The sequence below is a fragment of the Lissotriton helveticus genome, chromosome 8, assembly GCF_964261635.1.
Source record: "Lissotriton helveticus chromosome 8, aLisHel1.1, whole genome shotgun sequence".
Classification (NCBI taxonomy): Eukaryota; Metazoa; Chordata; class Amphibia; order Caudata; family Salamandridae; genus Lissotriton; species Lissotriton helveticus.
Window position 1 is genome coordinate 126,452,634 of NC_136069.1, and position 27,428 is coordinate 126,480,061.

Consider the following 27,428-nt stretch of genomic DNA (forward strand, 5'->3'; position numbering starts at 1 on the left):
AGATTTAAATCATCCATCAATATTCACATATATAGTAAATCAAGGCTGTCAGGAGACAATACAATATATACAATATATCAGGACAGTGCGGGGACGGGAACGACAGCCCTCAGTAGGCCAGACGATGTTCTAGCTACGTAGGCCTCAATGGGCACACGCCACGTGGATGAATCTAGGGGCGCCTGGGCGGTTTCTTACGTTTAATGATTAGTCAAGCAGGCAAACGTCCTGCGTAGATGCAGCATCTAGTCATTCCCGTCCCTGCACTCTCCTGATGAAGACCCAACATGACTATCTAACAGAGCACACCTCGGGTTGAAATGTCGACGACCACTTTACAGGACCCAGTCTAACAAAAGCTCTGCACGCATTTATGAACATGATCAACCAACAGAACCATTAGTCCCAACCGTTGCGTCTGGCCTTAGAATTGTTTCCCCCCCCCCCTGTGTAAAATCTTTATCACTGTATATATTGTACACCTATGTAGCATTGAGCGCACATGTCACACTGTTCACATTGTATATATTGTATCATCTCCTGACAGCCTTGATCTACTATATATGTGAATATTGAAGGATAACTTAAATCTGTTACAACATAAACAGTAGACACTACTTTTGAGTCACTGCCTTTATTTGTTCAAGTCACTTTATTCAGGTTGTTGACAATTTATACTTACAAGATACACTTGACATTATGTGTTCTGAAAAGGTAATTGAAGGCAGTTCTCAAAGGTAAGAATGTCCCGCCCATGGAATAAATCTGAAAGAGTGAGGCAACAACTCACCCGCCATAAGTCGAAGGGGCCCGGTAATAAGGCAGGTTTGAAGGGTGGATTATAGTGGATAAGGGTGCAGAGGGAAGGGAAATGTCTCTCGTCTATGTTCATGAGTTACACTATCCCATGCTTTTAAATTAGTCTTAGTTGAGGTGTTCAAGTAGGCATGAAATGGTCTTTTGTGTTTGAGTTTCCACAGGACATCCCAACTTGTCATACCAACCACCGCACTGTCCATGTGCACTAACTATTGGACTATTCAGAGATGACTCGTAATTGGACCGGCTTACATTATAAGTTAAAGTGTGTCAGGTCTAAGCCCACTACATCCAGAGGACTTGTCAACAATTTGTGTGTCATTCTATTGCTGCGGTTTTGCCAGACGAATTTTGTAATCACAGAGCATAGGGAGGAGAAGAAGTCTCTATCGATCTCAATGGGGAGTCCAATGAAGAGTATACCAGGCGTGGTAGGACAATCATCTTCACTGCATTAATGCGGCCGAGCCAAGCCAAATACAATGGGGCACAGCATTTAAGATCTGCGGTTTATTATCGCAAGAGGGGAGCACAATTTGGTTTGCAAAGTCACCTTAGGAGTAATTTTTATCCCGAAATAAGTAATATCCTTTTTCACCCATTGGAAGGGGGAAGCTGCTGCAACCTCCTCCATGTCTCTTGCTGGGACAGTCAGGTTAAGTAAAAAAAATTTATGGAGATTGATATGGAAACTAGCAACTACATCATAGGCCTTGAGTTCGGTTTGTAGGGCTAGCAACGAAGTCCGGGGAGATGTGAGAGATAAAAGGACATCATTGGGGAATATGGGGATTTTATGCTCCACTGAGCTAAAAGATAGTCTGTGTGTGTCCGTGTGTGTATGTTACTGGATAGGTCCAAGTTGAATATGGAAAATCTGTGTCTGAGGCATGGCATTTAATACACAAATCAGGTCTAGTTGGGTCAAATTTAGCAATTTCTGTAGGTGAAGGTAGATACAGTGAATGAATTTAAAATGTAGTAACTTATGCCTGTGTTTGCTCTAAATGCTTTTAGTTTGTGAACAGCATTATGACAAAGTTTTATCTGTGAGGGAGATTCCCAATTCCTTTGCCCACACTCCCTGCACCCTTGTATGGTATCAAATTTGAGGGTGATGCCCATATGGTACAATCATGAGACAAGGTGGTTGCCATGCACATTGGCCACGACAAGTGACAGGGGAGAGAAATCTTCAGAAGGCAGTTGGTAGTGGTACCTGGGAATCAGGGGCCGTAATGTACTAAGGAGTCTCTGGATATAAAAGTGATCCATAATGAGTAGGTCATGGGAGCAAAACTCCACAACCGTTTGTGTAATATGGCCACCAGGAAATAGATCCCCAACATGAATAGATTGTGGCGGCGATGTGTACGTTGTACCAGTTTTTCACGGGTAAGCAGCAGTCAGGATTATCATATTTTGGAAGAGCAGGGGTTGCCCTGGTCAAGTACCTGCAGCAGCCTGTGTTACGCCCAGCATGTAGGGGACACCATTTGGACATCAATGGCATCCAGTGATATGGCCTTTGAGTGTGTGGGGTAACCCAGCTGATCAAGTTCCGGTCTCAGATAGGGGACGCAGGCACCCAGGTGATACCAGCAGTAGAAGTACTGGAATTGGGCAATGAGATGATATAAGTAAAAGTCAGGAACCCCATGTCTGCCACTCTCATAAGGGAGCATAAGAGCATCCCAACTAATGCGCAGATGTCCTGCGCCAACACGAGATGCAAAAGAAGACCATGCATGGAGCAGAAAAAGGTCTGGGGCGACGGAATGGGAATATTTAAAAATAGGTAGAGGAGGCAAGGAAGTATGATCATTTTAATGATGGCCATGCATGCGGCCATTGAGAGGGGGACCTTAATCCAGCGGTCGACATGGGTGGCAAGTTTTGCCATCACCGGTCCGTAGTTAAGTTGCAGCACTTGATCTCTATCTCTATGGAGCCATATGCCCAAGTATTTAACACCGTTCACAGCCCTGGTGAATGAGTAACTAGCAGGCGTGGGACGTGCAGCATATGTCAGTGGGAATAATTCTGATGTGGCCCACTTAATACAGAACCTGGACTTATTGTCAAAGCAAACAATCTCATGCATCAGGGGGACAAGTTCTGCATTGAATGACGAATAAAGAGCAAGATGTAATTTGCATATATGGAGAGTAGAAGTGGGCCATGGGGAAATTGGAGGCTGTTTTGCAGGTGGCGCTCCTGCATGTAGTGGATAAGTGGGTCCATAGCAATGATGAAAAGGGGGGGAGTAAGGGAACAACCCTGCTTTGTTCCTCTTCTAATGGGGAACACTTTGGAGAGCAAGCAATTGACCCGGAGATGGTCCACAGGTGGGAGTACAGAAGCATGATTAAGGAGATGAGGGGATTCCTTGTTTGTAGAGAACTGTCTTCAGGAAGGGCCACTTAAGGGAGTTTGAAGCCTTTTCATCATCCAAAATGGCCACGGTTGTGGGGGTAGAAGGTTATATCTTATTGAGAATTGCAAATATGGTGTGCAAATTGAGGGAGGTAGAGGGATGAGGGACAAAGAAGGATTGCATAGGTGATATGATGTGTTCCATTAAAAAAAATAATCTAGTGGCAATGACCTTGGCTAAGATTTTATTGTCACAGTTCAAGAGAGATAGGGGCCAGTAGGAAGAGCAAGAATGAGGATCCTTTCCTGGTGATAACAAGAGAACAAGGATGGCCTTGTGTAGTAATGGGGGCAAGGCACCGGTGACCGGTGGCCAAGGTCTTGTTATATAATGCCAGAAGACAGGGAGCCAATAACTGCCTAAAGGTCTTATAATAGGTTCAGGTTGTGCCGTTCGATCTAGGTGCCTTAGAGCAATCAAGAGTGTTGATACCTAGTACAATTTCCTCTATGATGATAGGCTCGGTGAGAAATTGTCATTAGCTGTCCGTCAACCAAACCATTGCTACCTCCTCAAGGTATGCAGATATTTCAGATGGAAGATGAGGTACACGTGAGGAGTATAGACAATTAGGGGCATATGTACAAGCCCCTATCGCCATCACAATGTCACTTTCAGCCACTTAGCATGTTTAACGCTGCCTTGTAAATAAGACACCATTTCATGCTATGCTTAGTCATTAGCAAAAGGCCAATGGTTGTTTATGTTACTGCACATAATCAATCATTGCGGTTATGCAACTTCTGTGTGTGCTGCCTTAAGCAGCACACATAGAAGTTACAAAGCAGCATTTAAAGATTGTTTATGTGCAGGAAGGGGTACCTTACTGCTCATAAACAATTTTCCCCTGCACACAGACACCCTAGCACTATGGTGCAAGGGTGTCTGCATTGGCGCTAGGCTGTAAAGTGTAGCACAAGTGCAGGGGGAAACACAGGGCTGCACCACATTCTTGTAAATATGGCGCAGCCCTGCATTTCTGAAGTGGCAGAGTGAGGTTTTAAGCCAGGAAGGCTAACGCCTCACTCCGCCACTTCCCTTGTACATATGCCCCTTACAGTACTACTGGAGTTCTGCTAGAACTCTCTCTCCACTAAATATTTGCTTTCTGGAGTCTGAGCGTACCTCCGTGATGTAATTGTGTAAGTGGTTGGGTTGCAAAAGTTGGGTAAGAGTGTGGCGTGGTCACTCTCCCTCCTTGTAACAATGAGCCCTAGCATGCTTTCTCATATATGGGAATCCCTGTCAGCAAGATTGCAGAACTCTGTCAATAAAGTAGATCGTTGATGTGGGGCGTGGCTAGTTGAGCCGCGGAATGGCTGCTATGTAAGCAAGCTCCGCCGGCCGGGAGACAATCCTACTATAATCCTGCACACGGAGGGGCTGCAGCGGTATAAACATACCTCCCCGGGCTGAGGGAACACTGGTGCTTGCGCTGGGGCTGCTTCCGTAAGCATAGCACTCCGATTGCCAAGGTTATGGGCGATTAGGCTGTGAGGCGACTGATTCACCGTAGCTTGTTCCAGGCGAGGGCCGGGCTATCCTGAAAATTGAGACCGCGGCTGCGGGGGCCTACTGTGCCTGGGAAGCTCGAGGTGGTGGACGGCAGAGCTGGTGGCTGTGGGCGGCGGCCGCCTGCATGAAGATCCCCGCAGGTACGAGAGGAGATGAGGCACCATCAAGAATCAGAGGCTCACCGGGGTACCACGGAGGAGTGCGGTGCGGAGAACCGCAGGCTCCATTTTAGTGTTCGGTACTAGAGCCCGGCGGGGTGGTACCCCGAGGTGGCAGCTGAGAGCAAAAGGCCACACAGCAAATTAAACTGAATGCCCTCCCCGGGTGGCGGGGAAACTGAATCCTTTGTTCCGCTGCTTTTGTGAATGACACGCATTGTCTGCGACAGAGGTGGGGGATCGTGCTGTGCGGCAGCTGGCGCATTGAGGCCTGAGCTGTGTGGAGACCGGAGTATGCAGCAACTTGGACCCGCGGCTGTTGGGGAACGCTGAATTTGAAGCGCACTGCGAGACGGCGAAAAGCAGTGCTGGTGACCATGAGTGGCGGAGGTCTGCACACCATCCCCCTGCAGGTACGGTGAGCCCGCCGGAGACAGTGGGAGGCAGCGGCTAACTGAGGAGGCAGGGAGGGGAGTTCATTGGTGGGTATCGGTCGCCATCTTCGTGGATTGGAGCCTGAGCCTGGTGTACAGGAATCCTGGGGTGGCTGTTATCACGCATGGATCACACAACACGTGAAAGCACAGGTCAGATGTGACTGCACTGGGGGATGTATGCCTTTTGTGGATGTACCATGATGAATGCGGCCACACTGCCTGCATAACTCATATAAGCCAGGGTGCTTCCTCATACTGCATAGGAGAAGGAGTGCACGAGGCCAGGACTGAGTGCAGAAGACCCAGTTGCTGCGCTTGGGAACGACAAGCGGTGTGGAGGAGGGGGAGTCGTAGATGTTCTTGCGCGCCCCCGATTGCTGAAGAGGTGGTGCCCGGGCAACTGAGAGCGATCATTGGATGCGAGCCCTGACTTGGCCCCCATACGACTCGTCCAATTGCTAACGAGAATATATAGCACATGGGACACTGGCTCTGCTTGCAGTGAGGCCCATCCTGAGGCGTCCTCGCCAACCGATCTGCTGTAACTTGTTCATCAGTGGGGTGCAACCAGGTGCTGCGGAGTGCAGAGATGCAGTGGGGGTGCCCTGATCTTTGAGGCTGAGTTTGCCCTGCTGACTTGCAGCCGCCTGAGAGGTGGATGGTGTTGCGGAAGTGTGGTGCGAGCACTGTGCGGACTGCTGATTGCCGGCGATATGGGCAAGCCCAATACAAAGCAGCTCAAGCTGAACTTTGAGAACAAACACTCTACTAGACACACCGACCCTGACAATGACACACAGGGTGCCTCAAACCAGGGCTCGCAGTCGGAGGAACAGGGCGAAGATCTGCGAACATTAATGCTGGAAATGCGTTCCAGCTTGCGAACCATCGGCACAAAGCTGGATAATTTGATCACGCAATTAGCCCCTTTGAGGAATCAGGTGACAACGCGCGAGACCACACTGGACAACAGACACACTGAATTCCATGAGTTTCAGGACGAAACCAGGGAACAATTACTACATATGGATAAATTGTTGTGTGTTATTAGGGCCAAGAACGATGATTTGGAGGCGCGGTCTAGAAGGAACAGCTTCCGAATTACTGGTATTAGGGAGATCACCACTATTTCCAAAATGGAAGTTTTCATTTCTGACCTCCTGCATGAGCTGTTTGACTCTCACTTGTCCCCAGTATTTGTGATTGAAAGGGCTCACAGATCACTGGGCCCGAAAACCTCCTATTGGTGGGACGCCAAGACCAATCCTGGCCAAACTACTAAATTACCATGACAGAGACGTTATTCTGTGCCTTGCAAGGGAAAAGGGACAAATAAATCACAAAGGAAATGTGTAAATGTAAATGTGGGATACTTGTAAAGCGCACTGTTACTCTACCCGAGTGTCCTGGCGCTGTAGACCGCTAGGGAACCCGTCCTGGTTTTCCCTGTGAGATGGTCCCTTTCTGGGTATCTCCAGGGTGAAACCAGGCATCCCCGGCATCTGTGGGGGGCCGTTGTAGAGATGAGGCAAGCTTAATGCCCAGAGTTACCGAGTGTGATCCCTGGTTAGAGTAGGCACTGAGGCGAGAATTATCGAGTCCGTTGCCCCTGGTCCAAGACCCTGCCGCGTCGGGAATTGAACCCTGGTCCCGGGCCGTTCTCTGCTTACAGGTCTGCCGCCTCTAACCATTGAGCCACACCTCTCCACTATAACAATACCATCTCCTTCTACCCGGATTTCACCCCGGCGGTGCAGGCGGCGTGCAGAGAATTTCTCCCAGCCAAGCGCATCCTCATGCAGGCACAAATCCCTTACTCCCTGCTTTACCCAGCTAAACTAACGGTCTCGCACGATGGCACTGCCCACTATTTCACGGATGCCAAATCTGCTCTAAAATTCGCCAAACATGTTGGCGGTAAGAAATCTAAGGGTGCCGGAGCTGTGGAGGGACATTCAGGAGGCCGGCTAAGTGACCATGATTGATCTATTACTTGGCTTCTGCTTAGTTTAGTTGTTGTAATTTTACTATGCTGTGCTGATGTTTTATTTTGTCGAGCAAGGTTGGGTCCTTGTGGTTATCTGCTGTCGATTAGCTCCATACTGCGAGGTGCTGGACCCTGGCAGCCCAGTGGCGCTCATATAACTGATCCTTCATTTTTACCAGTTACAGCTAAATGCCTGTCCGCATTACTCCCTGCCACCCTGTGCAGATAGGGAAGCTCACCGGCTTTAACTCGCCCTCGTGGGAAGTCTCCATATATTATGTTTGCAGTTTTCCAAAGTTTGAATTGGGAAGGGTATACTACAACCTGATTGGGGGGTTGGGGTGGGTGGAGGGTGGAGGAAGGGGTTTGGTTATTTGGTTTTATGCCAGCATGCCGATGCAGGATACTTTGGAGTGCTACACTGGAATACTAGTCCACTGTGCAGGTCAGGCACAAGAGTTGGTTGTAAACGTTTCTTGAGGGACCACACACTAAAGCAATGAATGTCCTTACATGGAATGTTAGGGGGTTGAACGATGTAAGGAAGGCCGGACTTGTACATGCTTATCTAGCAAGACATGACATTGACATATGCTTCATGCAGAAAATGCACCTTAATGAAAAGCCATCACATCAGTTGCGTCACAGCAGATGGGGAGAAACGCATTCCGCTATTTATTCCAACTATGCATGGGGAGTCTCGGTACTGATTCGAAAAGAGGTGGACTGGCGTGAAGAAACTGCATATATTGACCCTGAAGGGAGGTGTGTGATTCTAAATGGGTGGCTGGGTGGTAGATCCATAATACTAGCGGCTATGTATGGACCAAATGTCGACTCCCCGGACTTTTTTCCGCGACAGTTGGTCACGGATTAGAGCAATTGGCTGCCGTATGATAATTTGGGGCGGAGACGTCAATGCCATACTGAATGATGATTTTGATAGACAGGGCTCGGCTCGTCCCTTACATCCTCAGGCTAGTAAGGCATTACAGGATATTATGTCTGCCGGTGATTTACTAGATATTTGCCGGGTCCATCGGGGACATGTATTTCTAGCCACCATGCGGCCTGGTTCCGTTTGGATTACTGGTTGGTGTCACGAGATGTTGCCACCTGGACACTTGAAGTGGTCCACCTGGCACGCTCGCTATCAGATCATGCCCCATGTTTGCTTAAACTGTGCTTGCCAGATGTGCCATGCGCGCTTTCACTTGGTGATTACCCCCCCATGCACTGCTGGACGAGGCCTTCAAAGAGGAAATGTTCGATCTGACATTTCTGAATATTTTACTCTCAATACTGGATCGGTGGACACTGAAGCCTCGCTATGGGAGGCCTTTAAGATCGTGATTAGGGGACAATGTATAGGAAGGCAGGCCGGTGTACTTAAGGTCATCAGGGGCACTATAGCTGCCTTAGAGGGACAGATAAGGGAACTTGAGAGACAATTCTATTCTATGAATGACTCCGCTACAGCGGCACTTCTAAAGGCAAAACTGTTGGAGTTTGATGAGGAATCGACTTCTAAAGGCAAAACTGTTGGAGTTTGATGAGGAATCGCAGAAAGAGGTCACATTTTTAGGCAAATATGCTGAGGCAAGAAGATTTGGTGAAGGTGACAGACCAGGCCACACGCTGGCGGGTATGGTTCGTTCATCCAGGTCCACTGCCTTTGTACACGAGATAAACACTGCTAGTGGAGAAATTATTAGAGGCCAATCAGAGATTCTCAATGAGTTCTCCAACTTTTATTCTTCCCTGTATACAGCCGCCCAGGTATCGAGCCCAGAGGGCCTGCAGGATTTTTTAGACTCTATTGCCCTGGTATGGTTTAACGATACACACAGAGTTTATATGGACTTTCCCATTACGGTGGCGGATGTAACACAGGTCATAAAAAGTTTGCCGCTTAATAAAGCCCCCGGACCAGATGGCCTGACTACTGCCTTCTACAAAACATATGCAGAGGAACTGGCCCCTAGATTGCTCGCAGTATATGAAGAAGCTCTGGAGGCGGGGGTTCTTCCACCATCTATGAGGGAAGCAGTGATTATGACGCTGTTGAAGCCAGAGAAGGCATAAACGGAGGTTGACTCTTACAGGCCACTATCCTTGATCAATGTAGACGTAAAGATCTATGCTAAACTGCTGTCAAATAGATTACAACCGCTCTTTCCGATGATTGCACTCCCGGATCAGTCGGGGTTTATCCCTGGACGGTCGATGCCACACAACTTGCGTACATTGTTTTTGGTGTTGCCTTATCTCGACCCGAGTGTCTATGCCGCCTCCAATTTTTTAGACGCGACAAAAGCGTTTGACATGCTTGAGTGGCCGTATTTGTTTACAATATTAACACGCATGGGATTGAGCCCTCAGTTTATAAATCGTATCAGGTTGTTATATACAAAGCCGCCTACCCGGATCAATGGTTTACTATCTGACCCATTCCATATATCGCAGGCACGAGGCAAGGGTATGGCTAAGCCGTTACCTACAGGAGATCTGGAACCTGAACTTCGGCAAAGCATACACGTGGTTGGAGGGTAAAGTTGCAATCTGGTCTAAACTGCCCTTATCCATTGCCGGGAAGGTAACGCTGACAAAAATGATTATTTTGCTGAAGTTTCTATACTTGTTTGTCAATGTGCCGATCCCCTTCACACAACACTTTTTCTCATGCTTAAGATTACAATTACTATCCCTGGTATGGGCGGAAGGGCAGGCCAGGGTTTCATGGGAAGATTGACGCTTCCATTGAGACAGGGCGGTTTGGGCACCCCTGACATGCAGCTCTATGCCCTATGTGCCCAGGCTCAATGTTTCCATTTTTGGGTGCACCAGACGCCATATCAGCCTCATGTAGTGGTGGAAATTGACGTGGTGTCCCCAGTGCCTCTTGGGTTGTCGCTGTACCAGAAGTCACAACGTCCTAGGAAAGATGTGGACACGGCAGGCACCCTGCGCTGGGCGTGGAGCGCACTCCGGAAGAGAGCCAACATCCCAGTTCTGTATGCGCCATCTATACCACTGGCGCGTATCCCCATGCTACCCTGCATTGCAGGTAGGGTGGGTAAGACCCTGGTTAAAGACATGCCACTGCACAATTTTGCTGATGTGTATCCGAATGGTGAGTTACGGCCCCCCCTGCCAGGACTGAAGATCGCGATGTGTCACTTACAGAGCCGTTTTTATATCACAAATTGAAAACTGCATGTCGTGCACTTTGGGCAGGTTTTCCCAAAGCTCCCCCAATACTACCAGCTTTGGAGCTTATCCTGAAATCACCTTCCCCACGCAAGCTCGTCATGCGCTTATATGCCAGCATGCAAAATACTGCTCCGGTAGTCCAGCCAAAATCCCTACATTAGTGGAACAGTAAACTTGACCCTCCATTGACAGAAGAACAGTGGGAATTCTGCTGCAGGCAGCTGACTGAGCTTGCCCCAAAATATAGACTTCGCCTAATACATTTAAAATTTTTGCATAGATATTACAGGACACCAATCAGCCTATACTACATGTAGCTAAGGGAGGATGACAGATGTTGGCGTTGTGGGTATGCCTCGGCATCCTTTTTGTACATCGCCTGGGACTGCCCACGAATCAATGCGTTTTGACAGGAGATCTTTACTGCGGTAAACCAGATTGTTAGCAGAACAGGTGCCCCCTCCCCGAGGTTGGGCCTCCTGGGTTGTGTGAAAGACACACCACCAAAAACGAGCAAATACATGCACTTCTTTTATTATATGCAAGACGACAGGTTGCTATTCGTTGGGGGAGAAAGAGGGTACCCAGGTTCAGGGACTGGCTGTCTGATGTGATGTATGGTCACATACAACTTGGCATATTCTGGGAACTGATGCCCCCGACTTCAAGACCGCGTGACATGTGGGAGCCATTCCTGAGCTGGGCGCGCGCTAGAGCTGAGTTCCTTGTGCCCAGTCCCGGTGCAGATACCTAATGCTGTGTTGCCTTTACACACTAGATTAGTTTGCATTGTGTTTGTACAGTTTCCAACATGCATGACTTTGAACTGATAGCTATGGTTGTATTATGCTATTTGTTCGCCTCCGACGTTTCATGTGATTTTTCAAATACGAAATGGATTACACTGAAATTGTGATGTATGTGGTCATATTGCTACCTGACCTGCATTTGCTGCTTGCTTGATGTATCATTCCATATGTGTAACTCTAATGTCTTGTACTATGAAGCCTTGCATATTGGTGGAGAGAAATGCTAGCTGGTTTCTTGGTTGGAACGCCTGTTCATATTGTTTGTACTTGAACTTTGTATAAACCTTATTAAAACAATATTTAAAAAAAAGTAGATCGTTGATATAAACAAGGGTCTCTGTCTGAGGCAGCGGCCTCATCCAAGTCCCGTAGGGCAGACTCGATAGTATGCAATTGAGTAAGTATGTCACACAAGATTCCTGTGTGTCTGGAGATACATGCTCCACGGATAAAGGCCTTGAAGCCTTCCAAGGGATTGGCCTGAGTTGCAACTGACCCCATAATCAACTCAAAATAGTCGATTGTGGCAGCAGATAAAACCTCCCCATGGAACACCGGATCTTGGAGGGACTCACACTGGAGTCTCCAAGTTTGTTTCAAACTGCAGTCATATGGGACCTGCAATTGGATAAGGACCGGGCTGTGATCAGACAATGTTTGCGCTAATACCATTATCTCCTGCATCCAGGAGTCTACATTAGCCGAAAGGAACCAGTAGTCCAGCCTGTTCCAGACACAATGGAGTGAAGAATAGAAAGTGAATCCTGAGATCTCTATCCCGTCGTCCCTCTGGACGACGGGATCGCCAGGCATCATGGAGCACATATGTGTCCACTATATGCTGAAACACGTCCCGAGCCTGGGGCTTACCACTGGGGTGTGTACTATTGGAGTCAGTTTGGATCCACAGCAGTATACTGAGATCCCCGCCCAATATCACACAGTCTATATCCAAATGACCCATTGTAGGAAGCTGGCTCTGTATATATTATACCAAAGTAAGGTAGAGTATGCACAGAGTCTAGTGAATCCCCAAAGGTAGGCAGAGGCTAAATTAGATGATACCTTACTCTCTATTTGTGGTAGTGTGAGCGAGCAGTAAGGCTTTATCAGAGGGTAGTGTTAATCATTTATTATACACACTGAGGCAAGAAAATATTTCACACACTCAAAGACTGAACTCTGACGTATTTCTTTTGTTTAAAATTTTATTTATTAGTATTTTATTTCTAGAACCAAGGCTGGGCTGGTACAGGTAAGTGTAATAGCACTTTGCAAGAATAATTCAGTTATATACTGTTTGAATGCAGTTGAATGCAATTTGATTGGTTAAAGGTAAGTCACTTGTTCATAAAACAGTTGAAATTACTTTTCAGTTACTATTGAGATTACTTTGTAAGTTACTTTCAGATTACTTTTTAAGTTACTCTTCCTAGTCAGTGTGATATGCCTAGATTTCACACTGGGGCGATCATGCAACTGGAGTACACCTGTATACCCAGTTGAGACCTGGGTGCTAAACGTTTGTAACAAGGACAAAATCCCAACAGGTAATATTTAAAAAGGCTATTAGGTAACCAAGCACATATAGTTGCAAAAAGAACAGACAAGGGAGACTCCAAGGTTAGAGGCTGTGCCAGAGGCACTATGTATTAACAGAACGTGTCGGGAAACAGTAGTATCAGCACTGTTTACACTGACTGTATGTGTAACCCTAAACCACTTTGTGCACATGCGTGCTCGTGACACACAGGGTGGACAGCTCAAGTTACATGTGGCACAGCGATGAACAGCGCAAGGTGAACAATAGTTAAATTATATGCAAGATACCTTAGGCTCACAAATAATTATTTACAAGAGTTTACAGAGGATTTAACAATTTGTGAACCAGAGGCTTGCGCCAAAAGTTGCACTGGAAGGTCAACGATGTTTTGACCTTTCATAAGTCAGGGTCATCTTCAGGACCAGGTTACTGTTGTATTGGTGCGGTACAAAGGGAAGTAACGAGGAGAGAATGAGATAAAAAGTGATGAAGAAAGAAGAAAGAATTTATCAACGTGGTTCAAGAATTACTTAAGGGTACTTGAGGGGGCGGGGAAAGGGAAGCTACAAGGAAGGGTAGATCCCTTTGGTATGTTCCAAGTACCACCGTTGTTAAGATGCTAACAGCGGAGTCCATATAGGAAGTATGATGAGAGAAGAAAAGGGGAGAGGGTTTATCAGAAAACGGGGGGAGGGAGGGAAGGGGAGGGGAGTAGGGGAAAAGGGAGGGGAGGGAGGTGTATGTAGGAGGAGGAATCAAATCCTGGATGAGACCTGGGATGGGGGGAGAGAAAAACTCACCCATGGTATTCAGCAGTATCTGTCCCACGACTTGGGCAGATGGGTGCTCACTCACAGGCGTTCTGTGTGTGATGAAAAAGGGTTGATAGGCACAAAGCGGCTTCATGGGAGAGCGTTGGGGCCTGTGGGGATTAATGAAGAAAAATGAGAAGTGTTTTAAACTGTAGAGTCTGAGCGCGGTGAGATGAGTAGTGCTCACCTGAGTGATGGCCAGTATGAAAACAGTCAATAGCAGGATAGTACTAGGGTACCAGCGTCAATGATGGAACATCTGGGAGCTGGGTGCAAGGGGAGGAAACGGGCATTCAAATGGGGGGAAAAGGATAGTGCAGGAAGGCTGGGGCTTCGAATAGTGAATGTGCTTACCCGGAGGAAAGTCCGACACTGCACGGTCCAGATAGGATCCTGGTGGGGCTGGAGAAACACGATCGGCATGAGTCATATAATATCAGTGCGGCCAGACTGGGAGCAACACGCAAGTAGCCTCAGCAGGCAGTAAGACGTCATGGCAAGGGGCGGGTCCTTTGGGGTAGAAGGATTTTAAAGGGACAGTGGGACATGGATTTACTGAATTAGACGGTCAAGAGATAGAGTCAATTTAAGGGACAGATACAAATGAAGGTAAAAGGAAAAGAGATTAATACATACTTTAATTACATCCACAGTCAGAAAGAGGGAGTCCCCCAATCTTCAATATACTGCGCCTCGCCTCTCCCACCCTAAGTGTGGGGGTTGACAAAGGTGGGCACACCTCACCTCCAATCTTGGTTTTCCTGCGGATTCTCCAGCCCAAAGTGGGAGTCAGAACTGGTGGGGGCCAGTTGCTGGGAGCAGGAAATGGCTGGGGCATCTCACAAAGACGGCAAGCATTTGAAGCTTCCCCTTCATGGACCCTGCCCATCCTGGGGGGGAGGCTTGGCACCTCTGCCCAGGTTATGCTTTGTTTCAGGAAACCGAGAGCTGGAGGCTCTAAACCCAGAGGTCCAGAAACATATCTGGTGGTGGCAGCTGGCAAGCAGCCAGTCGGCCAAGACACTGGAGTCAGGTCATTTTTCAGGGGGCATTTCCGTTTTTTTCATAAATCCCACGCTGGCATTAGTTTGGGTTTAATGTGCTGAAAAGTTTGATATCACACTTCCCAGTTTTCAGTAAATGGAGCTGTGGAGTTCGTAATGACTAACTTCCAGACCAGATACTCTTTATGGCTGTACTGCACGTACAGTGCCCAAAAATAGATTTAGCAACTGTGGGGTAAAGGCCTCATGCCACTGTACCCTCACCAATGGTATAGTGCACCCTGCTAGAGGGGTGGCTTACACATACCGGAGGCAATGGCTGTAGGCATGTCACGCAGGGATGTGTGTCATGTTGACTCTTCACTTTTCTCTGCACCAAAACACACAGCCTGGAATGGCAGTGTGTGTGTGTGTTAGGGTACAGGGCCTCTAAGAGTAGCACAGTATGTGCTGAAGCCCGCAGATACCTCCCCTATGGTACCTATTACAAGGGACTCACATGTGGCCAGGAAGGTGCCAATTTGGGAGTACAAAGTACAGTCTTAGGGAAAGAATATAGGCCCTTGGTACCTGGTTGGCAGGAACCCAGGGCACACTCAGTTAACGTGCATCAACAGTAGGCAAAATGTGGGGGGCAACCATGAAAAAAGGGGCACTTTCCTACACCATTAGTGGCAAGAGTTCACAAAAAATATCAGGGTCGTACATGTTAGGCGCATAAATATTCAGCAACAGTACCTGTTTGTCATCGAGAATGCCCTGAAGAAGTACATATCGTTCGTTCATGTCTAGATGACTAGATTAGATAGTGAAAGGGACACTTCTTTGCATAACAATGCAAGTGCCCTGGGAGTACGAGCTAAACAGGAGAACTATTAATGCATTTCCCAGGGTTTAGCATATGAGCAGTAGGCTGTGTGGGGGCAAATTGTTCTCTTGCAGAAAAGTCATTTTAACATTGTGTCTGTTCAGGTACTATTATACCTGTTTCCTATTCCTAGGGTTATTGATTCCATAAATATTTCACAAAATGAATATGAGGTCAAGTGTCCTACTAGCATGGGAGGGTCGCATGGCAAAAACCTGGAAGGAAAGGTGATGACAACTGGAAAATAAAAGTGTAGGCATCGTGGGGTGGTTAAACAGAAACTTAGATCAAACCCTAGAACCCCAACCCCCACCCAAACAAGATCATAAGGTATCCAGTGAACTCCAAAAGTGCAAACCAAAAGACAAAACAATTCCAATTACGAGAATGTGGTATACACCATGAGGGCATGGCGGGCGTTGGCCCATTATGAAACATTATCATGCAACATTGAAGGTTAATCAACTGCAGTTATGCAAAATCAACATGCACAGAGACTATCAGGTATCCACATGTGGGTACTGAAGAGTTGGTGGAAAGACCATGGCGGGACAATGAACATACTGAAATAGATCAGTCATTTTGGAGCAAGGTGATCCGGAGAGGGTAGTCATGAGGAGCTGATGGACTCACACAGTTCTAGTGCAGACCACCTACGAGAGAGGGTCTTAGATTACAAGGATTTACATCCATGGGTCTGTCAAAAACAAGGGTTTTTCCATTGTGTTTTATATGTAGGTGACCTGGATAAAGCACCGCATAACGGAGGCCCTGCTTTCGAAGGGCGTTCTTGACATCACTAAATTTGCGGAGGGCCTCCTGTACCATAGGAGTGAAATTGTGATAGAGTGAGACGCTGCCTCCCTTATAGTGGAGTGAGCAACTTTCATGGGCCAGACAAATGGCAGTATCGCTGTCCCTGTAGTTGAGGAGACGAGTAATGGGAAAACAAGGTGGAATGCTGTCAGGGGGACAACGGCCAAGGGACCGATGCACCAGCTCCACAGCGAAGTTATGAGAGGAACTGGAGCCGTGAAGAGGTCAGTAAGGAGCTGTTCCACGAATGCGTCCGGCCTCCCCATGTTGGTGGTCAGGGCAATGCCAGATATGCATATGTTGTTTCTGTGGGACCTAGTTTCCATGTCCTCATTTTTGAATGCCACTTGCTTCAGGACACACTCCATCTTGTCCAGACGCTTCTGCACCATAATACTATTGTCCTGTAGCTCCGATATCCACTCCTTAGCACCATCTATCCTCACCCGCTGATGATCCAGGCGCTCCCCCCGACTGTCTATAAGACTAGCGTGTCTATCAAAACGCGCGTCCATTGCCTGAAAACCCGCCTTGAGCTACGACATAACGGCTGTCATGTAGTTAGTTACAACATTGACCGGTTCATGGTCTATTTCAACATCTGTGTCAGAGTGGTAGGCAGTGCCCTTAGCAGGCCTCGTTTGGTCTAAAGTCAACTATTGTTGTTTGGAGTTGGTGTGGCCCATTGCGGAAGGGAGATGAGCCTTGATGAGAGAGTGGAGCAGTGCTGCAATGCAGAGAGAGGTACAGCACAGGAGGTGGTACTCCCAGATAGCCTCCAGACAGGGCATTTGCAGCAGAGGGGCACCAACTGTAGCCGGTAGGATTGAAACAAGGAGTGCCTGGAGCCCTACTGGACCAACATTGCAGCGAAGGCTCCACTGGATCACGCCGAGAGGAGCTCCAGCAGTCTGCACAAGGTGGAGAGACAGATACTTATGGCATCATGTCTATAGGCCATCTGCATCTGGATCAGAGTGGAGCCAGCTGAAGAAAACTGCAAAAAGTTCCAAAAATGAACCCAGTATGATGTAGGGGGAGCGATTAGGACAGGTGGTTGGCCAGCACTGCCAATGATGCGGAATGAGAAAGCAGCAGGCCCGAGGGCAAGGGACCCAATGGGGGAACAGAAGACAACACCCAGTAGTTGGAAGCAATTTCATGGTCCCAGGGGGCGTAGAGGCACTCGCTGCTCTAACCAGTGGGTTGGGCGGGACAGGCATCAGGCGCTGCGGGGAGATCCTATGGCCCATCCGCTCCCAGGGCCACCCTGCAGCCAGCGAATATCACTCCAATGAGGCAACGGTAAGACCGCGGCAACCACCCCGCAGCCCTAGCATTCCGAGCAGGCCTATGAGTCAGCAAGCCTCAGCCCGCTGGTACAACGGAGAGGGCGGCTGCTCCATTGCAGGTCCTGGTGAGCAGGAAGCACCTAAAGCAGAGGCAGGGTGTAGCAGGCAGACCCACCGGGCGATTGGCACCCAGGAAGTTAACAGTCCCAGCAATCTCCAGAGCTCACAATCAGCCCTCTAGGGCCTGGGCTGGTCCAGAGGGGGGTGGGAGGTGTGATCCCAGCGAGTCTGGGTGGACTCAGCCCCAGGCTCACCCACGACCCCTGTCGTAACAGGCCACTGAGGCTATACAGAAGCCGCGTCACTCTAGCAGCGCCAGTCCTATGGTCAACGGCAGGGCGTGTTAGTAACGACAAGAGGCAATGATGGCGGTGATTAAAGGGGATAGAGAGCCCCAGGAGGCTAACAAGATGGCAGCCATCCTGATGGCAGTCTTGGCCACACCCCCTGAGAACAAATATTAAAGGGAAAGTGGGTAGCCCTGTCTCATGCCATGTTGTAGACTGAAGTAGTCAGAGGCTGTCCTTTTTCTCAATACCCTGGAGCAGGGATATGCATAGTTAGCTTGGGTCATGGCAATAAAACGACGCAGTGTGTGGGTGAGAAATTTGCCAATGCCACTGGTCGAATACTTTTCTGGTGTTTAGTGTCAGAAATACTGTTGGGATATTTTTCTTAGCTGCTTTTTCGATCACCCGTCTCAGATTGTTATAAGTCTTCCTTCCTTTAATAAAGCCAGATTGGTCCAGATGTATCAATTCTGGCATTAGGTCCTCCATTCTGGTAGCTCATATTTAAATGTATAGTTTGGTATCTAGGTTGAGTAAGGCTATTGGGTGGTAGGACGTGCAGAAGTGGGGATCTTTCACTGGCATTGGGATGACAGATATTAAGTAAGGCTGGGCGGATAATTCCGCTCTGTTAGCGAAGTTTGTGGAGTTTTAAAACTCCCCACTCTGTTTGGAGTGCGAAGTTTTCAAAAACACCACAATGACAGTGGATTGCCCATAGCGTACTGCGTGAAGGCATGCCTGACATCAGGCATGCCTTCAAGCAGTACCCCATGCGCACTGCAGTTCTTCCTGGTTTCCTGTTAATTAATTCAACCGGAGTCATGGCAACGCAGCGGAAGGCAAGTGGTGCCGTAGGAGCAGGCAGGAGCAGGACACATTGGGAGGAAGAAGCCAAGGTAATTCCCCTGGCCAGCACTACTGCAGTGCAGGGCTTACTACTACACGGGAGGAGGGGGGTGGGGGCCAGGGTGTAGCAGGAGGGGTGCGGAGAGGGACGGGAGATATGTGACTCCGCCAGCCACAGAACTCTACAGAACAGGGCTTACTACTACACAGGAGGAGGGGGGTGGGAGCCAGGGTGTTTAGCGGGCAGGGGCAGGGGGTGTAGCAGGAGGGGTGCGGAGAGGGACGGGAGATATGTGACTCCGCCAGCCACAGAACTCTGCAGAATTTCATGTACTTTTGTATTAACTCCATGAAATTCCGTGGAGTACTACTATTCCAGCTCCGCCCAGGGTTAATATCAAGGCCTCCCCTATCGAGGAGGTCACTGCGTGTGTATCCGCTATATGGTTAAAAAGGCCTCTGAAATGGGGGACTATATTGGACCTAAAAGTTTTATAAAATTGGGCAGTGAAGCCATCGGGCCAGGTGACATATGTAGTTCAAGGGCGTTTATAACAGTTTGATCCTCCTCCGTTATGGGGCATTCCAAGTCTTCATTGAGTGCTGTGGAGACTCAAGGTAAGTCAGCTTCTTCAAGGTAAGTTAACTGCTCAACAGTATTGGTTGGATCTGAGATTCAGAGGCTTTTATAGAAGTCACGAAAGGCACAAGGCTTTCTTTCTTCAGTTTTCAATATTTCCCCTGACTCCCCCTTTATCTGGACAACATACTTCTTTTCCTGTTTAGCTCACAATTGTCTTGCCAAGAGTGATCCAACTTTATTACTTTGTTCATGTGCAGTTTTCTTGAGGCAAAGCAGAGTCAGCTTTTTTCTATCACTATATATGGCCTTAATTTTGTCCCTGTATGGCTGTGACTTAACGCTGGAGAATCAGGGTGGGTGAGGTCTTGTGAGTGTGTTCGGCTAAATGAAGTTCGGCCTCTAGTGACCATCGTACTTCTATTCCTGTTTATCTCTCAATTGTCTTGCCAAGAAAGATACAACTTTATTACCTTGTTCATATGGGTTTTTTAAAGGCGAAGTAGAGTCAGCTCTGCTCTATTAGTACGTATAGCCCTCATTTCACTCTTCTGGGCTGTGACGTTCCTCTGAGAATCAGGGTGGGTGAGGACTTGTAAGCGTGTTTGGCAAAATTAAATTCAGCCTCTAGTGCCATTGTTCCCTGTATTTCTGTAGGATTAGAGTAGGCATCAGTGAGCTACATTTCTACCCCTGACCATCATCTTAAAGGCATCCCAGATTATGGAGCTGTTAGTGTCTTGAGGCTTGTTCATTTGGAAATACTCTCTAATGGTTTTGCGGAGCTCATCTCGCAAGAGATGGTCTCGTGTGAGGGAGTTTGGAAAGAACCATCTATGGAAACTAGACTTCAGAGTGTGTCAACCTAATATCACTTCTACTGGGGCATGATCTAAGAGTGTATACTGGCAATGGATATGGGGTGCTATGGAGGTTGGCTATTAAAAGTGGTCTAGTCTGGAGTAGATATGGTGGGAGTGGGAGAAAAAGGTGTAGTCTCAGGTGGAGGTGTGAATAACTTTCCAGGCATCCAACAGTCCCAGCTGCTGAAGTGATTGTTCCATAGTTTTAGTGAATGTACCAGCCTGTGTTTTGTGAGGATGGCTACTGTCTAGAGTAGGGTCCCAGACAATATTAAAGTCTCTCAGTAGTATAAGGTCCCATTCAGCAAAACCACTCAACCAGGAGAGGAAAGAGAAGAGCAAGCCAGTATATTGTGGTGCTGTTCAAGAATATACTTCCAAAGTTAGTGCCTTTTAGTCAGGGAATTAGCTCCTTTACTTTCCATGATATTATATACAGTACCTAAAAAGGATCTCATACTGGAGGGTCATATATGTCTCTTCTCTGAAGTGTTAGGGTAAGAACCAGTTATTCCCGCTCACTCTCCTAGTGAGTATACTCCCTATTCTACATCCCTCATTGAAAAACATAATATCAGCCATCCAACAAATTGAAAAGCAGAACAACTAAGTAAACTGGTGAGTTTGGGCTCCACACAGTAGTACAAACTCATCTGGAACATAATTAGATCAGGCGTAACGGACGCAAACCCGCATCTGTACTCTACAGATTGATTTTAAGGACCAAAGTAATCTGGCATCAAAGGACATGTACTTCACGGTATGTTGCTCTTGGTGATTAGATGGCAGAATATAAATCAAAGATATTTCCCTCATTTCAGCTGCGAGAACCATTTACAAGAAAATCTATAATGACACTGGGCAGTAATATGATAATTTCAGAGTATGGAGTGAGCCTAGAACAGTGAGCCATGGACTGCTTTTAGGTAGATCACCATAGGGGCAAACAATGAAGCCTGTCCCAAGAGTCTTTGTTTGCCAATGTGCTTCCCATTCTGCTGTGAATGTCATGTTCCTGTGGCAGTCTAATCTGAGAGAATTGCAGAAACCTCCCCACTGTGATCAGGGCTATGGGGACCAGACAGAGGCATTCCCAATAGAGAGGCAGTGTCTTCCATCTCTGTAAAATGGTGCAGCTTGTTGTGGAAGTCAAAAGCGATGCTGAAAGGGTATGACCATCGATATTTGATATGGTCTCTGCGCAGGACATCAGTCACTTGTTTAAATTGCAAGAGTCGTACCAGCATGGCAGGGGAGATATCTTGGAAAAGTGAGCATGTTGCTTCTTGGAAGGAGATGGCATCCTAACTCCAGCCTGCCTGTAGACACAGTTTCTTAGTTTTTAAGGAGTGCAGTTTAGCGAGAATATCTCTGGGTCGCTTACCGCCTCCCAAGGTCTGTGGCCCCAACCTGTGTACTCTCTCCAATCGAATCTCCAGACAATCCTTGTCCAGTAGTTCTGAGAATACACCTACAATGAATGCTTCTAAATCAGGCCCCTCAACTCCCTCCTCCAGGTCTCTCACTCAAATGTTGTCCCATCTGGATCAGTTTTCTAAATCCTCTCACTTTAGTTGTGCGTTTTGCAGCTGGATTCAGAGTTGTTTTGTGGAATGCTCCGTGAGAAGGAGGCTCTTATTCAGGTGTTGATGCTTCATTTCAAGGTTCAGTGTCTGCGCACAAGCTGAGCCTATGTCGAACTGTACTGAGACCAGCCAGGAATTGACCTCTGCCTTTAAGGTTTCGAAGAAAGTGGTGATGTCTGCTTTAAGCTCTTACCTTACTTTTTTCTTGAAGTCCCACAGAGATGAAAGAAGATCTTCCTTAGTTTGGTCCATGTCTATTCTAGGTGAGAAATCGGTACCGAGATCTCTGCCGTCCGCTGTGGTTAAGTAGCTAGATACCCTGTTGTCTTGCACCTTCTTTGGTGACGCATATGCCACCTAGTCGTGTAGAACAGGGGGTTCCAGGAGAGCAACAGCCAGTGGGTCATGGCGCACTTTTGGCAGGTTGGCTCAGTGTATTGCAGCCTCCCCTGTTATATGCAGGGGGTGTTCAGTTGCTGAGGTTGGTCTTCATGAGGATCTACTGCAGGAAAGCGATTTAGAGTCACCTCAGTCCATGCCAACCAGTGCTTCAAGGGAACATGTTATGGGTTACAGCAGTGTCACATTCCCCTGTTCACAATGCTCATCTATGCCAGGGGTAGGTGGAGGGCTCTTTTCTGTGGAGGGTTGCTTTCTGAAAGGCCCTCATCACACAGGTTGGGGGTCTGAGCAAGGTGGTTAACCAGTCGACAGGCATCTCACCCAGGCTGGAGGGTTGAGGAAGGTGGTTCCAAAGCAACAAGCATCACTGAGCAGCGAGATCAAAGCAAACTTGAATTTTAGAGGCAGTGAAGACTGTGGGGTGAGTTAGTTGGTCTCACCACTGTTGCTGAATTCTGTGAGCTGCAATCAGGCCCTTTAGATTCTAGAGAAGGAGATGCATGGGCCTTCATCCTGTGTGTGCGCTATTGCCAGGTCAGGCAAGATGAGTCCAGGCCCCTATCGGTTAGTTACCACCTTCACCATTCCCTACGATACCATATGTGTCTAGAAGCAAGAACACAGAGCTGCCAAAGATTCTCCATATAGGGATGGGTGAGTTCAGTCCTGAAGGCCCTGACTTTACATTAAGCTGTCGGGATTGGCTCAGCCAGTAGGCAGTGGCACCCATGGAATATGGCCTCTCCCAATCTTCTTACCACCATGACCCGGTCAACTGCGGGTTGCACCCTCCTCTGTGGGTGGGAGAGAGGCTCGGGGACATCCCTCTCGGCGATGTGCGTGCAGCGAAGTCTCAACCCTTGCCATCCTATTTCAGGCTGCTGGGACTAGTGCTGTTGAGCATTGGAGGTACCCTTCGATCCAGAAGGTTAAGACGCAGTGCTGGACCTGCAAGTCACTCCAGCTTGCTAACTGTAATGATTAAAGCCCAAAAGTTGGCTGGATGGTCCCAGATTTCGTTGTGTCTCTAGGGTAGTTTGTAGCGCCTCAGTGGATCACATCCACACGGCCATGATGGTTGGCTGTGCCTCCATGTACTAACTTTTAGGTACACTGCACCCTGCCTAGAGGCTTTCTAAGGACTATTCTAAAGGTGAACTATATGTAACAAAAGTGATGGTTTAGACCTGGCATGAAGGTGAACTTGCCCAGTCGAAATGCCAGTTTAAAACTGTACACACAGGCCCTGCAGTTAAAGGGCTACTTAGGTGGGTGGCACAACCAATGCTGCAGGCCCACTAGTAGCATTTGATTTATAGGCCCTTGACATATGTAGTGCACTTTCCTAGGGACATATAAGTAAACCAATTATGCCAATCATGGATAAACCAATTGTCATCACATTTTAGATACAGAACACATGCATTTCCAAACTGGTCAGTGGAAACAACAGTGCAACATGGGCCAACAGGTACACTGAACAAGAAGGGAGTTCTTATTACAGATTTAAAGCAAGGCTTATTTTGCCAAATGTTTATTTTGTAGAATCATTACAGGAGTGTGTTAAAACTAGTTTTTCCCTGGTGACTATTTCAGTAAAAACTCACTTCTGCTCTTGAACCAGGTTTATATCTAGATTAATTATGTTCAGAAAATATGATTAAAAGATACATCATATTAAATACTCATACTATGTATGTTATTACTTGATGTTGGAAAACGGCCCTCTCTGAAGGGTCACCCCAGAGCTTTTGCATCCTTCTCCTCTTTTTACTGAATTATTTTTGTTGGCCTTGTGCCTAAAGTGCAGTTGGTTCTGACCTAAAAATGGTAACAGTGGTGTGTGCACAATTGCCATATTCAATTTACTTTTATGTCCCTTGTAAAGTGGTATACTGTACTCCCAGGGCCTGTAAATGTAATTCTACTGGTGGGCCTGCAGCACTGATTGTGCCACCCACACAAGTAGGCTTTAAACATGTCTCAGGCCTCCCATTGCAGAGCCTGTGTGTGCTGTTTTACTGCCACTTGGCAGTGGCATTAAAAACCCTTTAACAAGCACTTATCTCCCCTTTTTATTGCACATAAGTCATCCCTAAGGCAGGCCCTAGGTAGGCTTAGGGCAGGGTGCTGTGTAAGCAAAAGGTAAGGCATGTATCCAAATTCATTTTTTACTACTGTGAGGCCAACTCCTCTCACAGGCTAACATTGGGAACTCCTCTGTACACTTTTAAGCGGTGAAGCAGGGTTTACTTTTAGCAATTAATGCCCCACGCCCACTCTGCCCACATCTGAAGCATGAGAGTCTCAATTGTTCCTGCCAGCCCATAGACAGGGATGTGCCAAAATTATCCACACTGCCTTGAGCGTCTACAGAGGCAGTAGGCCTCTCACCCTCCTGTAACCTCAGATGTATCTTCCCTATGGATGTATGACATAACAACGTGGGCTGTTACCCCATGCTGCCATTACAATGCTGCTTTTACAATGCAAGTCGTTACAACGTTAAAAGCAGCATCGTAATGGCAGCGCGGGGTAAAGCCTGCGTTGTCATGGCTGCTTACCTTCCCTAAAAGGCCAATAACCACAGGTTTCTGTCTTTCTGATGAAGGAGTGGGGGCCAACTGGGACTTTCTGCACCTTTGGAAACTAAAATAGCGACAGGGCTTAAAATAAACAATAGCCGTATAAGGAGCTCCCACCTTAAACCTTCAGAGAGGTGATGCAAAGTGTTTTTGATAAAAAGTTAAAACTTTTGTTATGTTCTGCAGTGAAACACCTACCAAAATTAGATCTTGTGGTCAACGGTTCCTCGTTTTAGATGTATAAAAGGACTGCTTACTCTCCAGTTTGTTGACTACCTTCTGCACTCTTTTTCACGCTGTTGGTGCTTACGGTTAACCGTTTTATTTAGCCTTTTCAAATGAGGTTGTAATGCTTCATTGTACTTTGATGTTCATTTTCTCTCTCTTTCTCTTTTACTTTGAATTGCTGTGTTTTTAAACTGACTAGATTGCATGTTTTTGCTCATGATTTGAGGCGTGTCTTTGACACTTGTTACTTGCTACAGTGCATGGTTTTATCTTTGATCAATGATGTGCATTTGACATTTATTGTTTAAACTGTTTCCTGAATAAATGGTGCCACTCTGACTCAGTTCCTGTATTTCACACGTGTGTCTTGGTATTTTATATAGCACATTTCTGCAGTAAATTATGTGGTAAAAATTACCCACTAACAGCTGTAATTCCTGATTAGAAAGGAGTAGCTGTGTCAAGTTTTATATCTTTGGAATTTTAATGATAAATCCTCTTTACTGGTAAAGTTGGATTTAACATTACTGTTTCAGAAATGCCACTTTTAGAAAGTGCAAAAAGAACAATTGATGGACAGAATACAGGACAATGTCATGGATTCACCCCAATACAGCGATCTGGGCCTAAATCCATTGTTTTATTGCTCCCCATGACATTCCAGTTTGAACCCAGATACATGCAAATTAATCTTGACCCTGCACTCAATGCATACAGTCCAGCCGAACTCCCGCGCCAGGTCCTCCCTGGACCGGAAACAAGCATCCTAGTACCGGTTTTGGGGTTGTACCCCTAATCAGCCAGGATAGCTTGACTCCAGTGGCACGGAGAGCACGGGACCCACGTCTGGGCAAACCCATCCTCCTCGGGGTGACAAATGCAGAAAGAACATTTGATTGACAGAATGCAGATGTCATACATTCACCCAAGTACAGAGATCTGTGCTTAAATCCATCATTTTTTGCACCCCATGCCATTCCTGTTAGGGGTGCTACCGGTCGTCTTGCTTAAATACAGTGTTATTTAGATTCTGTAAATATTCAGTGAATCTTAAAGTCAATTTATGGTTCATAGGAAACATTGGAATTGTAATTGAAATTGTAAAAAGTAAATTTACTATTTAATTTAATGCAGTTGTAGTCTTTAGAAATTGCATTTGACAATGCTTGTTTATTGTTAGTCTAAGAGAAAGGTTTATCGAGTTAAACTGTTCAGATTGTGCGCTCTTAATGAGAGAGGCTCGCGCTAGCTCTCGTGACAGGAGTCTTCTTTGAAAAGGGGATCGCGCTGGCTCTCGTGACTGAGCCTATAAATAGTTTCCCCTGCCAACGGCTCGGCGCTTCGTCTCTCGTTGTAGTCCTGACGAGCGCTGCTGTTCCTGAGCTGAAGACTACTTCGACATCCTGGAAAACCTCTTCTCCTTTGAAATCTGCGCCCCCTTTAAAGAACCTCACTTATTACAAGTCCTTTAATTACTGCTGACTGTTTCTACAGTTTCGCGGTCTTCGCCGAAGACGAAGACCCATGCTTCCCTCTTCCGTAGCAGCCGGGAGATTTGTTTATGTATCTCCTCTCCGGAAGGCTGTTCGAGTCTCCTGAACGTCGCGTTGCTTCACTGGAAGGACAGTAAGGTTTTTTTGAATTACTGCAGCGATTGAACTGAAGAGCAATTGCGCCTCAAGGGAAATAACAATTTTAATTGAACTAAGAGCCTTCGAAGTTTTAGGAAAAAAGGCTTAAAGACTTGACAGCTTGAGATTTAAACAAGCCTAGGCAAAGACAAATGTTTATTAGTGAATTATTTGTGAAGATTGTAAACCTGTGTTAATAGGAAACTAGAATTTAACTTAGAATATAAGGTTGATTTACAAGAAAGTTAACTGGGGAAATACTTGATTAGCAACTGTTATTAGGAGTAGGTTGCTGTTATTTATTATCTTCCTACTGCAGATTTCCCAGAATTGAAGAATTGCTGAAATACCAGGTATGACCTATTGCATGAAAGATACAAGTTCTGTTCACTAAACCCTATTAACTTACTAACTTAACTTTTGGGAAATGCTAAACTGACTTGAAATATTTATTTTAAGGTGTCAAAAGATTGAGTCAGTGCAAATTCAGCTTCAAATTAAGTGTGAACAAGGGCCACCAAAACTAATGGTCAGTAAGCTGTAATGTTTAATCATTTTCTGAGGTTAGGAAGTTAAACAGCAGAGTAATTATTTGTTAACATTGTACTACAGAATTGCGAGGAACCTGTGTTGTGCATCTTTTA